This window comes from Cherax quadricarinatus, chromosome 43, assembly GCF_038502225.1.
Source record: "Cherax quadricarinatus isolate ZL_2023a chromosome 43, ASM3850222v1, whole genome shotgun sequence".
Taxonomy (NCBI): domain Eukaryota; kingdom Metazoa; phylum Arthropoda; class Malacostraca; order Decapoda; family Parastacidae; genus Cherax; species Cherax quadricarinatus.
The window spans coordinates 2290300-2306568 of record NC_091334.1 but is presented as its reverse complement, the minus strand read 5'-3'; the positions used below and the strand labels follow the sequence as shown (position 1 = coordinate 2306568).

Sequence of the window (16269 nt, the reverse complement as noted above, 5' to 3'; positions counted from 1 at the left end):
TGGTTATAAATTTGAACTTTCAAGTATTCTAAAGCATATTGATAAATGCTCTCAAAATTCCCGATATCGACACGTTAACACGTCTCATGATCGTTCCTATCCAACAATTTAAACGTCTTGAAAATGGAACTGTATTCTCCAAGTACACTTTCATCGTAAAACAACGTCAAAACTCCAAGTAACCACCAAGCCACTATGAACTGACCAATCAACAATAAGCTCCTCCCTTGTCGCTTGCAGCCTCCTATCACCATCAAGACGCAGTTTTTTTCCATCCAGCAAGATGCAGTCAGAACCTGCAGAGTCCCTGTTGCCTTCTACATTGTCTTCATCAGTGTTTCTCCAGGCTTAGCAGTTGGGTTTAGTCCTGACTCTTCTCTCTTCGACTCAAGACATTCCTCTCAACGACTATTCTTCGCCCTGTCCCCACTTGCCCCTCGCCCCTCGTTGGTCCTTACCTGTGAGTCCGTGTTGTTGTTATTACATATATAATAATGTACTACATATAATAATTATAATAATAGATGGCTTCAAAAGGCTGTCACTAGATGGCAGTGTTTACCACAACAAAGAGGGAGCAGTTGTGGCTGCCTCCACCTGTTACATAATGACATTCATTCTAGAGTACATATCATGTTTCTATGTTATTTATATTGTTTCTTATGTTATATTAGATGAACCGTGATAGATAAATAAGCCATAGAGATGATATTAGTGAAATTATTCATGAAGTATTTTGCCCAGTCTCCAGACAAATTCATCCACCTCCGACACCACCCATACCACTACATGAATGACACATTTTATTCATTTTAGAGTACATATCAGGTTTCTATGTTATTTATATTGTTTATGTCATACTAGATGAAATGAGATAGATAAATAAGCCGTAGAGTTGATATTAGTGAAATTATTGAAGTACAGAATTCCACTGGAACAGATTAATTGCATTTCAATTAATTTAAATGAGGAAAATTGACTCTGCATACAATCAAATCCAGTTGCGAGCAAGGTCATGGAACGGATTAAACTCGCAAGTAGAGGTTCCACTGTATTCACTTTCCCCAATAAGACTGATTATTACTTAAGTGGTAAGGTAAGAGTTAAGTGGACACGAGCCAAATTTCCCAATGGTGTGTAGTGAGGTGAAGTGGTGCCTGCATTGGTTCAACTCACCAGCTCATTCCCCATTACAGTGGAGCCTCAAATTTCAAACTTAATCCGTTCCAGGAGCTAGTTCTAAATTTGAAGAATTTGAAAAGCAAAGCAATATTTCCCATAAGAAATAATGGAAATACAATTAATCCATTCCAGAAACCCTAACATATTCACAAAAAAATTTTTTTTTATAGAGATTAACCCTTTGGCGGTTTCGGACATACTAGTATGTCTTACAACCCAGGGTTTTTGACGTACTAGCACGCCTAAATTCTAGCGCCCTCAAATATAGTGAAAGAAAGCTGGCAGGCCTACATATGTAAGAATGGGTCTATGTGGTCAGTGTGCGCAGTATAAAAAAAATCCTGCAGCACACAGTGCGTAATGAGAAAAAAAAACTGACCTTGTTTTTCAATTAAAACAGCGACTTTGCACTGTATTTTCGTATGGTATTTATTGTTGTATTCTAGTTTTCCTGGTCTCATTTTATAGAATGGAAGACATATTACAGAAATTGAGATTATTTTGACTGGTTTTTCAATGAAAAGTACCTTGAAATTGAGCTCAAAGTAGCAGAAATGTTCGATTTTTACCAAAGTTCAAAAGTAAACAAATCATGCCAAGCGTCCAATACACATCAACTGGTGAGTCTAATATTCTTTCACAAGTGTGCTGATATTAATTATACCATTTCTACACTAATGCAGTAGTCTGCATAACAGTAAATCTTATTTTTTTTGTAAGAATAAAAATTCAAAGTGGAAAGCCAAAGAAATATAAGAGGGGCCTGGGATGTGACTAATGAACAGAGAACTTATTATTTTAGCGCCAGGAATGTTTTTCTTGTTTGTTCTGGACCCTATTTGGAAATTGGCATCTTTTGAAATTTGTGTGAAATTGGCAAAATTGCTAAATTCTGACCACTTTATTGGATAGTTGAAATCAGTAAATGGGTTGTTTCTTGTACTCATTCGATACAAAAAATAGAGTTTTAGCGAAATAGTTATGATTTTTGTCGACTAGTACACTGGAATTGGCCGAAAATAGGGCTCAAAGTGGGCAAAATCGCCAATGCGTAAACATCTTCGAGACCGCTAACTTTGCGAGAGCAGTTTTCCATCAAATTTCATACTTTTGGTGTCATTATGATCGGGAAAAGATTCTCTATCTTTTCATAAGAAAAAATAATTTTTTTTTTTTTAAATTTGGCCGACCCTGAGAACAAGCCTTTGAGAGGACCTGTCGACCCCCCAAAGGGTTAATTATAGTTTTACATACACACAACAAATATAGAGTACAATTATGTATGTATTAACCCTTTCAGGGTCCAAGGCCCAAATCTGGAGTCACGCACCAGTGTCCAAGAATTTTCAAAAAAAAAAATTGTTATTTTTTTTTATGAAATCGTAGAGAATCTTTTTGTGAAGGTAATAAAACAAAAAGTACGAAATTTGGTGGAAAATTGACGAAATTATGCTCTCGCGAATTTTGATGTGTCAGCGATATTTACGAATCGGCGATTTTGCCGACTTTGACTCCCATTTTAGGCCAATTACAATATTCCAATCAACCAAATTCTTAGCTATTTCACTAGTATTACTTCTATTCTATCGATTGAGCACAAGAAATCGCCAAGTCAACTGTTTCAACTACAAAATAAAGTGATCGGAAATTGTTAATTTGGCCAATTTAACACAAAGTTCAAAATATTCCAATTTCAAAATAGGGTCCAGAATAAACAATGTAGGCATTCCTGGCACTAAACTAACATTTCCTCTGTTCATTAGTCATGTTTTGAGGCTTTACAAATAAATTCCATTTTGATTTTTTATTCACATAATGAATTTTTATTCACACCAAAAAATAGAAGATTTACTGCTATGCAATACTGTAATAATTGTATAAATATCATCACCATATTTGTGAATGTATATTAGACCCACCAGCTGACGTGTATTAGACGTGTGAGGTCGTTTGTTTACTCTTGAATATCGGCAAAAATTTAACATTTCCGCTACTTTGAGCTCAGTTTCAAGCCATTTCCAGTGCTAAAACCAATCAAAATCATCTCTATTTCTGTAATATGTCTTCCATTCTATCAAATGAGACCAAGAAATCGCAAATACAACTATAAAAAACATACGAAAAAACACTGCAAAGTTGCTGTTTTAATCAAAAAATCATGATTTCAGTTTTTTTCTCTCATTATACACAGTGTGCTGCAGGATCTGCTTTATGTGGTGCACACATACCACACAGATGTATTCTCTCATATCTAGGCCCAAATGTACCACTCACAGTTTATCAGAGTGAGCTGAGCTCATGGCGTAGATCTACGGTTTGGACACTCACCATAAAGCCGTAGATCTACGGGACGGACCCTGAAAGGGTTAATAAATTTAAATAAACATATAAAATAACATTTTTACTTACCTTTATTGAAGATTGGTGATGGCATCTGGAAGATAGGGAGGAGAGCGGGAGTTGGGGTTAGTGTTTGGAAGGGAAATCCCCCTCCATAAGGACTTTAGGTATCAAAGGCCTCTCTGGGGTTACTTCCCTTCTCTGTCTTTTAATGCCACTAGGACCAACTTGAGAGTTACTGGACCCCTGTCTCACAAAATATCTGTCCACAGTCCTCTGTTTCTGGCACCTCTAAGATTTCCCTAAAATGGGACATGGTTCTGTCACTGAACTTATTGTAAAGATGGCTTGTTTCAGCTTGCTCAGGGTGGTACTTCTCCACAAACATTTAGACATCATTCCACTTGGCACAAATCTCCTTAATCTTTGAATCGGCATGCAACTTCCTTGCCTTTTCACAAATAATCTTCTCTGCAACATTATCACCTGCCATAAGAACATAAGAAAGAAGGAACACTGCAACAGGCCTACTGGCCTACGCGAGGCAGCTCCAATTCTCGTACCAGCTTAAGCCAAGGCCTTGACCTAGTGAGGTCAGATACGTCGATTAAGGGAGGAGCACTGCATCCGACCTAGTAGCACAAACTAGTCAGGTCCAACACTCACCCACCCACACCCACTCATGTATTTATCCAGCCTATTTTTAAAACTACACATCTTAGCGTCTATGACGGTATTTGTGAGTTTGTTCCACTCATCCACAACTTTATTACCAAACCAGTGCTTTCCTATATCCTTCTTGAACCTGAATTTTTCCAATTTAAAACCACTGCTGTGAGTCCTGTCTATGTTAGATATTTTTAGCATGCTATTTACATCCCCTTTATTAATTCCCGTTTTCCGTTTATACACCTCGATCATATCCCCCCTAATTCTATGCCTTTCTAGAGAGTGCAGGTTCAGGGCCCTCAGTCTATCCTCATAGGGAAGATTTCTGATACATGGGATCAACTTTGTCCTCCTTCTTCGCACATTTTCCAGTGCATTTATATCCATTCTGTAATACAGTGACCAAACTGCGCAGCATAATCTAAATGAGGCCTAACGAAAGATATACAGTGGTCCCTCGTTTTTCGTAATTAATCCGTTCCTGGAGGAGCTACTATAAACGAAATTTACGATTTGCGAATCAATTTTCCCTATAAGAAATAATGTAAATACAATTAATCCGTTCCTGACACCCAGAAGTATTAAAACAAAAATTTTTTTTACATGAAATATACATATAGTACATAAACAATACAATGGGAAATGATGAATGAAACATTAACAGTGTAACACTTATCTTTATTGGAGATTCTTCTTAGTGTATGGGAGACTGGAGGAGGAGAGAGATTGGATTGTTTACAGTTTGGAAGGGGAATCCCCTTCCAGCAACACCTCAGGTACCATTTGCTTTTCTGGGGTTGCTTCTCATCTCTGTTTCTTAATGCCACTAGGACCACCTTGAGAGTCACTCTAGTCCTGTCTCGCAAAGTAACTGTGGAGAGAGCTCTGTTTCTGGCGTCTCTTTAACACTTCCCTAAAATGGCCCAAGACTTTGTCACTGTATATATTTCTCACCTTCTTTACCACAGGCTTGGCACTAGGAGCTTTCTTTGGAGCCATGGAAGCTTATTCAGTATGTAATTGCAAGCACTAAAATGAGTGGAATATTATGAAATATTTCGTAGGAGCACTTGAGGGGACCTTCACTCACTGGTAAACAATGCCAGACTGGCTGGGTAGGGAGGCCGCCCGGGCTCACACCGTGCGTACACGTCCCGGACGAACTACTATTCGCGAGTCAACCTATGAAATGCGAGTCCATGTTTATACAAAAATACCCCTATGATTGGCGAAATTTACGATTGCCGAGAACTACGAAAAGCGAGGGACCACTGTATCGAGTTGAAGAACAACCTGAGGACTCCTGTTATTTATACAGTGGACCCCCGGTTAACGATATTTTTTCACTCCAGAAGTATGTTCAGGTGCCAGTACTGACCGAATTTGTTCCCATAAGGAATATTGTGAAGTAGATTAGTCCATTTCAGACCCCCAAACATGCATGTACAAACGCACTTACATAATTACACTTACATAATTGGTCGCATTCGGAGGTAATCGTTATGTGGGGGCCCACTGTACTTCTTGCTATGAAGCCAAGGATTCTGTTAGATTTACTGCAAACACTAATGCACTGTTGTCTTGGTTTTAGATTACTAGCCAGAACTCCTAAATCCTTTTCACAATCCGTAATATTAAGATTTACATTATTTAGTTTATATGTGGCATGGTTATTTTCCTGTCCAACATTTAGAACTTTGCATTTGTCTATATTAAACTGCATCTGCCACTTCTCCGACCATTGCATCAGTCTATTCAAATCATCCTGGAGTGCTCTAACGTCCTCATTAGAATGAATTGGATGGCCTATTTTGGTGTCATTAGCAAATTTGCTTATGTCGCTATTTATTCCTTCATCAATGTCATTTATGTAGAATGTGAACAACATGGGGCCCAACACTGACCCCTGTGGAACACCGCTTGTGATGTGCCCCCATTCCGATTTCTCCCCATTTGTGCAAACTCTCTGCTGCCTATTCGTCAACCATGCCTCAACCCAGGAAAAAATTTCTCCTCCTATTCCATGTGCCTTAAGTTTCCTCAATAGCCTCTGATGTGGAACTATCAAAAGCCTTACTGAAGTCCATATACACAATATCATATTCAATACCATTATCTATCTCCTCAAATACCTTTGTGAAGAAAGTTAGTAAATTCATAAGACAGGAACAGGCGCGGATATAAGGGGGGGCCCAGGGGGCCCGGGCCCCCCCTTTGGCCCTCTTTGGGCTTTGGCCCAGTGTTGTAGCTGGGTTTTCATTTTGGGGCGAGGGGAAGGAGGGGCCAATCCTTTACATGGCGGGGGCATGCCCTCCCGAATTATTTGAGATTTTAAAGCCGATATATATATATATATTTTTTTTTTTTTTCAACAAGTTGGTCGTCTCCCACCGAGGCAGGGTGACCCAAAAAAAGAAAGAAAATCCCCAAAAAGAAAATACTTTCATCATCATTCAACACTTTCACCACACTCACACATTATCACTGCTTTTGCAGAGGTGCCCAGGATACAACAGTTTAGAAGCATATACGTATAGAGATACACAACATATCCCTCCAAACTGCCAATATCCCAAACCACTCCTTTAAAGTGCAGGCATTGTACTTCCCATTTCCAGGACTCAAGTCCGACTATATGAAAATAACCGGTTTCCCTGAATCCCTTCACTAAATATTACCCTGCTCACACTCCAACAGATCGTCAGGTCCCAAGTATCATTCGTCTCCATTCACTCCTATCTAACATGCTCATGCACGCTTGCTGGAAGTCCAAGCCCCTCGCCCACAAAACCTCCTTTACCCCCTCTTTCCAACCCTTTCGAGGACGACCCCTACCCCTCTTTCCTTCCCCTATAGATTTATATGCTTTCCATGTCATTCTACTTTGATCCATTCTCTCTAAATGACCAAACCACCTCAACAACCCCTCTTCTGCCCTCTGACTAATGCTTTTATTAACTCCACACCTTCTCCTAATTTCCACACTCCGAATTTTCTGCATAACATTTACACCACACATTGCCCTTAGACAGGACATCTCCACTGCCTCCAACCGTCTCCTCGCTGCTGCATTTACCACCCAAGCTTCACATCCATATAAGAGTGTTGGTACTACTATACTTTCATACATTCCCTTCTTCGCCTCCATAGATAACGTTTTTTGACTCCACATATACCTCAACGCACCACTCACCTTTTTTCCCTCATCAATTCTATGATTAACCTCATCCTTCATAAATCCATCCGCCGACACGTCAACTCCCAAGTATCTGAAAACATTCACTTCTTCCATACTCCTCCTCCCCAATTTGATATCCAATTTTTCTTTATCTAAATCATTTGATACCCTCATCACCTTACTCTTTTCTATGTTCACTTTCAACTTTCTACCTTTACACACATTCTCAAACTCATCCACTAACCTTTGCAATTTTTCTTAAGAATCTCCCATAAGCACAGTATCATCAGCAAAAAGTAACTGTGTCAATTCCCATTTTGAATTTGATTCCCCATAATTTAATCCTACCCCTCTCCCGAACACCCTAGCATTTACTTCTTTTACAACCCCATCTATAAATATATTAAACAACCATGGTGACATTACACATCCCTGTCTAAGACCTACTTTTACCGGGAAGTATTCTCCCTCTCTTCTACACACCCTAACCTGAGCCTCACTATCCTCATAAAAGCTCTTTACAGCATTTAGTAACTTACCACCTATTCCATAAACTTGCAACATCTGCCACATTGCTCCTCTATCCACTCTATCATATGCCTTTTCTAAATCCATAAATGCAATAAAAACTTCCCTACCTTTATCTAAATACTGTTCACATATATGCTTCAATGTAAACACTTGATCTACACATCCCCTACCCACTCTGAAGCCTCCTTGCTCATCCGCAATTCTACATTCTGTCTTACCTCTAATTCTTTCAATTATAACCCTACCGTATACTTTTCCTGGTATACTCAGTAAACTTATTCCTCTATAATTTTTACAATCTCTTTTGTTCCCTTTCCCTTTATATAAAGGGACTATACATGCTCTCCGCCAATCCCTAGGTACCTTCCCCTCTTTCATACATTTATTAAACAAAAGTACCAACCACTCCAACACTATATCCCCCCCTGCTTTTAACATTTCTGTCATGATCCCATCAGTTCCAGCTGCTTTACCCCCTTTCATTCTATGTAATGCCTCACGTACCTCCACCACACTTACATTCTGCTCTACTTCACTCCTGAAAGATGGTATACCTCCCTGGCCAGTGCATGAAATTACCGCCTCCCTTTCTTCCTCAACATTTAAAAGTTCCTCAAAATATTCTCGCCATCTACCTAATACCTCCCTCTCCCCATCTACTAACTCCCCTACTCTGTTTTTAATGGACAAATCCATACTTTCCCTAGGCTTTCTTAACTTGTTTAACTCACTCCAAAATTTTTTCTTATTTTCATTAAAATTTCTTGACAGTGCCTCTCCCACTCTTTCATCTGCTCTCCTTTTGCACTCTCTCACCACTCTCTTCACCTTTCTTTTACTCTCCATATACTCTGCTCTTCTTATAACACTTCTGCTTTGTAAAAACCTCTCGTAAGCTACCTTTTTCTCTTTTACCACACCCTTTACTTCATCATTCCACCAATCACTCCTCTTTCCTCCTGTCCCCACCCTCCTATAACCACAAACTTCTGCCCCACATTCTAATACTGCATTTTTAAAACTAGTCCAACCCTCTTCAACCCCCCCCACTACTCATCTTTGCACTAGCCCACCTTTATTTATATATATATATATATATATATATATATATATATATATATATATATATATATATATATATATATATATATATATATATATATATATATATATATATATATATATATATATATATATATATATATATATATATATATAGTAGGTTGGTAGACAGCAACCACCCAGGGAAGTACTACCGTCCTGCCAGATGACTGTGAAACAAAAACCTGTAACTGTTTTGCATGATGGTAGGATTGCTGGTTTTCTTTTTCTGTCTCATAAACACGCTAAGATAACAGGGATATCTTGCTACTCCTACTTACACTTTGGTCACACTTCACAGACACGCACATGCATATATATATATACATACATCTAGGTTTTTCTCCTTTTTCTAAATAGCTCTTGTTCTTTTTTATTTCTTCTATTGTGTATGGGGAAGTGGAAAAGAATCTTAACTCCGTAAGCCATGCGTGTCGTATGAGGCGACTAAAATGCCGGGAGCAATGGGCTAGTAACCCCTTCTCCTGTATACAATTACTAAAAAAGAGAAGAAGAAAAACTTTATAAAACTGGGTTGCTTAAATGTGCGTGGATGTAGTGCGGATGACAAGAAACAGATGATTGCTGATGTTATGAATGAAAAGAAGTTAGATGTCCTGGCCCTAAGCGAAACAAAGCTGAAGGGGGTAGGAGAGTTTCAGTGGGGGGAAATAAATGGGATTAAATCTGGAGTATCTGAGAGAGTTAGAGCAAAGGAAGGGGTAGCAGTAATGTTAAATGATCAGTTATGGAAGGAGAAAAGAGAATATGAATGTGTAAATTCAAGAATTATGTGGATTAAAGTAAAGGTTGGATGCGAGAAGTGGGTCATAATAAGCGTGTATGCACCTGGAGAAGAGAGGAATGCAGAGGAGAGAGAGAGATTTTGGGAGATGTTAAGTGAATGTATAGGAGCCTTTGAACCAAGTGAGAGAGTAATTGTGGTAGGGGACTTGAATGCTAAAGAAGGAGAAACTTTTAGAGAGGGTGTGGTAGGTAAGTTTGGGGTGCCAGGTGTAAATGATAATGGGAGCCCTTTGATTGAACTTTGTATAGAAAGGGGTTTAGTTATAGGTAATACATATTTTAAGAAAAAGAGGATAAATAAGTATACACGATATGATGTAGGGCGAAATGACAGTAGTTTGTTGGATTATGTATTGGTAGATAAAAGACTGTTGAGTAGACTTCAGGATGTACATGTTTATAGAGGGGCCACATATATATCAGATCACTTTCTAGTTGTAGCTACACTGAGAGTAAAAGGTAGATGGGATACAAGGAGAATAGAAGCATCAGGGAAGAGAGAGGTGAAGGTTTATAAACTAAAAGAGGAGGCAGTTAGGGTAAGATATAAACAGCTATTGGAGGATAGATGGGCTAATGAGAGCATAGGCAATGGGGTCGAAGAGGTATGGGGTAGGTTTAAAAATGTAGTGTTAGAGTGTTCAGCAGAAGTTTGTGGTTACAGGAAAGTGGGTGCAGGAGGGAAGAGGAGCGATTGGTGGAATGATGATGTAAAGAGAGTAGTAAGGGAGAAAAAGTTAGCATATGAGAAGTTTTTACAAAGTAGAAGTGATGCAAGGAGGGAAGAGTATATGGAGAAAAAGAGAGAAGTTAAGAGAGTGGTGAAGCAATGTAAAAAGAGAGCAAATGAGAGAGTGGGTGAGATGTTATCAACAAATTTTGTTGAAAATAAGAAAAAGTTTTGGAGTGAGATTAACAAGTTAAGAAAGCCTAGAGAACAAATGGATTTGTCAGTTAAAAATAGGAGAGGAGAGTTATTAAATGGAGAGTTAGAGGTATTGGGAAGATGGAGGGAATATTTTGAGGAATTGTTAAATGTTGATGAAGATAGGGAAGCTGTGATTTCGTGTATAGGGCAAGGAGGAATAACATCTTGTAGGAGTGAGGAAGAGCCAGTTGTGAGTGTGGGGGAAGTTCGTGAGGCAGTAGGTAAAATGAAAGGGGGTAAGGCAGCCGGGATTGATGGGATAAAGATAGAAATGTTAAAAGCAGGTGGGGATATAGTTTTGGAGTGGTTGGTGCAATTATTTAATAAATGTATGGAAGAGGGTAAGGTACCTAGGGATTGGCAGAGAGCATGCATAGTTCCTTTGTATAAAGGCAAAGGGGATAAAAGAGAGTGCAAAAATTATAGGGGGATAAGTCTGTTGAGTGTACCTGGTAAAGTGTATGGTAGAGTTATAATTGAAAGAATTAAGAGTAAGACGGAGAATAGGATAGCAGATGAACAAGGAGCCTTTAGGAAAGGTAGGGGGTGTGTGGACCAGGTGTTTACAGTGAAACATATAAGTGAACAGTATTTAGATAAGGCTAAAGAGGTCTTTGTGGCATTTATGGATTTGGAAAAGGCGTATGACAGGGTGGATAGGGGGGCAATGTGGCAGATGTTGCAAGTGTATGGTGTAGGAGGTAGGTTACTGAAAGCAGTGAAGAGTTTTTACGAGGATAGTGAGGCTCAAGTTAGAGTATGTAGGAAAGAGGGAAATTTTTTCCCAGTAAAAGTAGGCCTTAGACAAGGATGTGTGATGTCACCGTGGTTGTTTAATATATTTATAGATGGGGTTGTAAGAGAAGTAAATGCGAGGGTCTTGGCAAGAGGCGTGGAGTTAAAAGATAAAGAATCACACACAAAGTGGGAGTTGTCACAGCTGCTCTTTGCTGATGACACTGTGCTCTTGGGAGATTCTGAAGAGAAGTTGCAGAGATTGGTGGATGAATTTGGTAGGGTGTGCAAAAGAAGAAAATTAAAGGTGAATACAGGAAAGAGTAAGGTTATGAGGATAACAAAAAGATTAGGTGATGAAAGATTGAATATCAGATTGGAGGGAGAGAGTATGGAGGAGGTGAACGTATTCAGATATTTGGGAGTGGACGTGTCAGCGGATGGGTCTATGAAAGATGAGGTGAATCATAGAATTGATGAGGGAAAAAGAGTGAGTGGTGCACTTAGGAGTCTGTGGAGACAAAGAACTTTGTCCTTGGAGGCAAATAGGGGAATGTATGAGAGTATAGTTTTACCAACGCTCTTATATGGGTGTGAAGCGTGGGTGATGAATGTTGCAGCGAGGAGAAGGCTGGAGGCAGTGGAGATGTCATGTCTGAGGGCAATGTGTGGTGTGAATATAATGCAGAGAATTCGTAGTTTGGAAGTTAGGAGGAGGTGCGGGATTACCAAAACTGTTGTCCAGAGGGCTGAGGAAGGGTTGTTGAGGTGGTTCGGACATGTAGAGAGAATGGAGCGAAACAGAATGACTTCAAGAGTGTATCAGTCTGTAGTGGAAGGAAGGCGGGGTAGGGGTCGGCCTAGGAAGGGTTGGAGGGAGGGGGTAAAGGAGGTTTTGTGTGCGAGGGGCTTGGACTTCCAGCAGGCATGCGTGAGCGTGTTTGATAGGAGTGAATGGAGACAAATGGTTTTTAATACTTGACGTGCAGTTGGAGTGTGAGCAAAGTAACATTTATGAAGGGATTCAGGGAAACCGGCAGGCCGGACTTGAGTCCTGGAGATGGGAAGTACAGTGCCTGCACTCTGAAGGAGGGGTGTTAATGTTGCAGTTTAAAAACTGTAGTGTAAAGCACCCTTCTGGCAAGACAGTGATGGAGTGAATGATGGTGAAAGTTTTTCTTTTTCAGGCCACCCTGCCTTGGTGGGAATCGGCCAGTGTGATAAAAAAAAAAAATTTTTTTTTTTTTTTTTACTTTTCTAGACAAAAAACTATGCAGATACTCCTTTTCAAGTGGGGGGGGGCCCCACAGCTCTAGTGAGGGAGAGGGGGGCAGACCCCCCAGGCTCCCCGTAGTTACGCCACTGCTTTGGGATGCATTTAAATTTGTTTTGCAACTTTGCAAGTTTACAGACCACTAATACCTCTAGCTCCATAACAATACAAAAATGCTTTTTAAGGTTGGATACTTATAATAAACATTTTGGAGCTGTATTGATGCTGAGAATAATGAGATGTGGCAAAAAAAATCGTGGAAATGTCCTAACTTGAAAGAAATTTCGCATAACACCCAGAGAGGCAGGCAGGCTCTGAGAGAGCGAGGCTCAGCCTCAGCGAGCGTCAAGCAGTGTTGCATGTTGAGAGCACGTGGTAACATCAGACGGCTGATGCGGCGTGACCCCGTGATGGTGAGTCACCGTCCCCCGGTATTTCAAGGCTCCAACACACATACTGACTCACTGCGAGCCGGGCACGAACCAGGACGAGAGGGTAAGGGTTCATGAACCATTCAGTGACCTTACTGCACCAGGTAAAGGGGCCAGGGCAAGATTAATACATTAGGCTATTGTGTTTATGCCTGTTTTGGGGCCTTGTGGGACAGTGCCAGAGTGGAGTGGGTTGGAGCCTTGGAGCTATGCCTACGGTAGCCTACCGTGAAAGAGTATAATAATAATAATAATAATAATAATAATAATAATAATAATAATAATAAATAATAATAATAATTGTTATTTTTATTAGGCTAAGTTTCAACATATTTACCCATATCTCAGAGATATGGGTAAATATGTTGAAACTTAGCCTAATAAAAATAACAATCATTATTATTATTATTATTATTATTATTATTATTATTATACTCTTTCACGGTAGGCTACCGTAGGCATAGCTCCAAGGCTCCAACCCACTCCACTCTGGCACTGTCCCACAAGGCCCCAAAACAGGCATAAACACAATAGCCTAATGTATTAATCTTGCCCTGGCCCCTTTACCTGGTGCAGTAAGGTCACTGAATGGTTCATGAACCCTTACCCTCTCGTCCTGGTTCGTGCCCGGCTCGCAGTGAGTCAGTATGTGTAGCTTGAATAGTGAGATATTATCTCACTATTCAAGCTACAAAAGTGTTGAGACCACTATTGAAAACAACAGAAAATTCTGTGAGATATAGTATTCGAATCAAACTGGCAGTGAAAGTTTGTACTAACTTATTTATTATCGTTGGTACTGTATTTCCATTTTCACCCTTTTCATATTTTTTTCGTTATATAGTTTGACTTGACTGTTACTTAGTTACTTAACGGCAGCAGCCACAAAACGGTAACAACTTACAACGACAGCTATCAATAAAGGACTATCTTTTTTTTTCATCACTCTGAAGGATGCCAGTTTCAATTTTATTGTTTCAGTGAAAATAGGTAAAGCTTTGTTGAGTTAATTCCTTCTCATTCTCACAAGGAGTGTAACATGAAGCGAGCCGGGAGTGAGAGGAAGATCACCTCGTTCTTCAAGACAAAAGTGATCCAGAAGAGTGATGATGGTGACCATGACAGCAATGAGCCCGAGAAACATCCAGGCACTTCAACAGCTGTCGAAGCTGACGTTGCCGTTAAGGAGCATGAGGACAAGGAGCTCTCTTCTACTCCAAATTTAGAGCGGATGCCGAGGAGTACTTCCACGCTGTGTTCGTGAAAGCCAAAGATCTTCTAGTTGAAGTGGGCTCAGCTCACGATGACGTCCCTATTCCCGGAGTCTGTGCACGACAGACACAACGCGCGAATGTCCCAGCGGCATCTGCTGAGGAGTACTATCGGCGCTCGGTGTATATTCCGTTCGTTGACCATGTGATCGCTGAGTTGAAGAGCAGATTTGATGATGACACTGTGCCCGTTGCTCTCCGATTGAAGGAGCTGCTCAAAGGCTCAAAAGCAAACGTGGATGCTGTTCTTAAAGCCACTAAACTCTACGAAAGTGACGTTGAGTCACTTTTGCTCGTGCAGACGGAAACACAGCGGTGGACATGTTCCGCTCCGGCCTTCGAATCTGTCAAGAAAGCAAAGGAATACGCTGAGGCCCGTAGGTTTCCGAACATCGCGAAGCTCCTTACCATCCTACTGACCCTGCCAGTCTCAAATGCAGAAGCCGAACGATCGTTCTCAGCCCTGAAACGCCTGAAGACATACTTGAGGAGCACCATAGGTCAGGATCGCCTCAACGGCCTCGCACTACTCGCCGTCCATAACGATGTACATGTTCCTGTTGATCGTGTGATCAACAAGTTTGCGGAAAGGAACCGCCGTCTTCTCTTTGCTTAGGCTGCAGTGTGATTAATCCTTTCAGTGTAATAACCTTTGCATGTTACTTTTAAGCCTACTATTATAGGTAATATTATAAAGTATAATGCTTACTGTCTTAAGCACGTGGATATATATATATATATATATATATATATATATATATATATATATATATATATATATATATATATATATATATATATACATTTTTTTTTTATTTTTTATTATCACACCGGCCGATTCCCACCAAGGCAGGGTGGCCCGAAAAAGAAAAACTTTCACCATCATTCACTCCATCACTGTCTTGCCAGAAGGGTGCTTTACACTACAGTTTTTAAACTGCAACATTAACACCCCTCCTTCAGAGTGCAGGCACTGTACTTCCCATCTCCAGGACTCAAGTCCGGCCTGCCGGTTTCCCTGAATCCCTTCATAAATGTTACTTTGCTCACACTCCAACAGCACGTCAAGTATTAAAAACCATTTGTCTCCATTCACTCCTATCAAACACGCTCACGCATGCCTGCTGGAAGTCCAAGCCCCTCGCACACAAAACCTCCTTTACCCCCTCCCTCCAACCCTTCCTAGGCCGACCCCTACCCCGCCTTCCTTCCACTACAGACTGATACACTCTTGAAGTCATTCTGTTTCGCTCCATTCTCTCTACATGTCCGAACCACCTCAACAACCCTTCCTCAGCCCTCTGGACAACAGTTTTGGTAATCCCGCACCTCCTCCTAACTTCCAAACTACGAATTCTCTGCATTATATTCACACCACACATTGCCCTCAGACATGACATCTCCACTGCCTCCAGCCTTCTCCTCGCTGCAACATTCATCACCCACGCTTCACACCCATATAAGAGCGTTGGTAAAACTATACTCTCATACATTCCCCTCTTTGCCTCCAAGGACAAAGTTCTTTGTCTCCACAGACTCCTAAGTGCACCACTCACTCTTTTTCCCTCATCAATTCTATGATTCACCTCATCTTTCATAGACCCATCCGCTGACACGTCCACTCCCAAATATCTGAATACGTTCACCTCCTCCATACTCTCTCCCTCCAATCTGATATTCAATCTTTCATCACCTAATCTTTTTGTTATCCTCATAACCTTACTCTTTCCTGTATTCACCTTTAATTTTCTTCTTTTGCACACCCTACCAAATTCATCCACCAATCTCTGCAACTTCTCTTCAGAATCTCCCAAGAGCACAGT

The 16269-nt window shown here is 40.4% G+C and overlaps 1 protein-coding gene across 5 annotated transcripts in view; it reads right to left on the bottom strand.

Moving 5' to 3' along the window:
• The window catches only part of LOC128694359 (transmembrane protein 62), a 374754-nt gene that overhangs the window by 221950 nt on the left and 136535 nt on the right, over positions 1-16269 (bottom strand). The gene's annotated exons all lie outside the window — the stretch shown is intronic.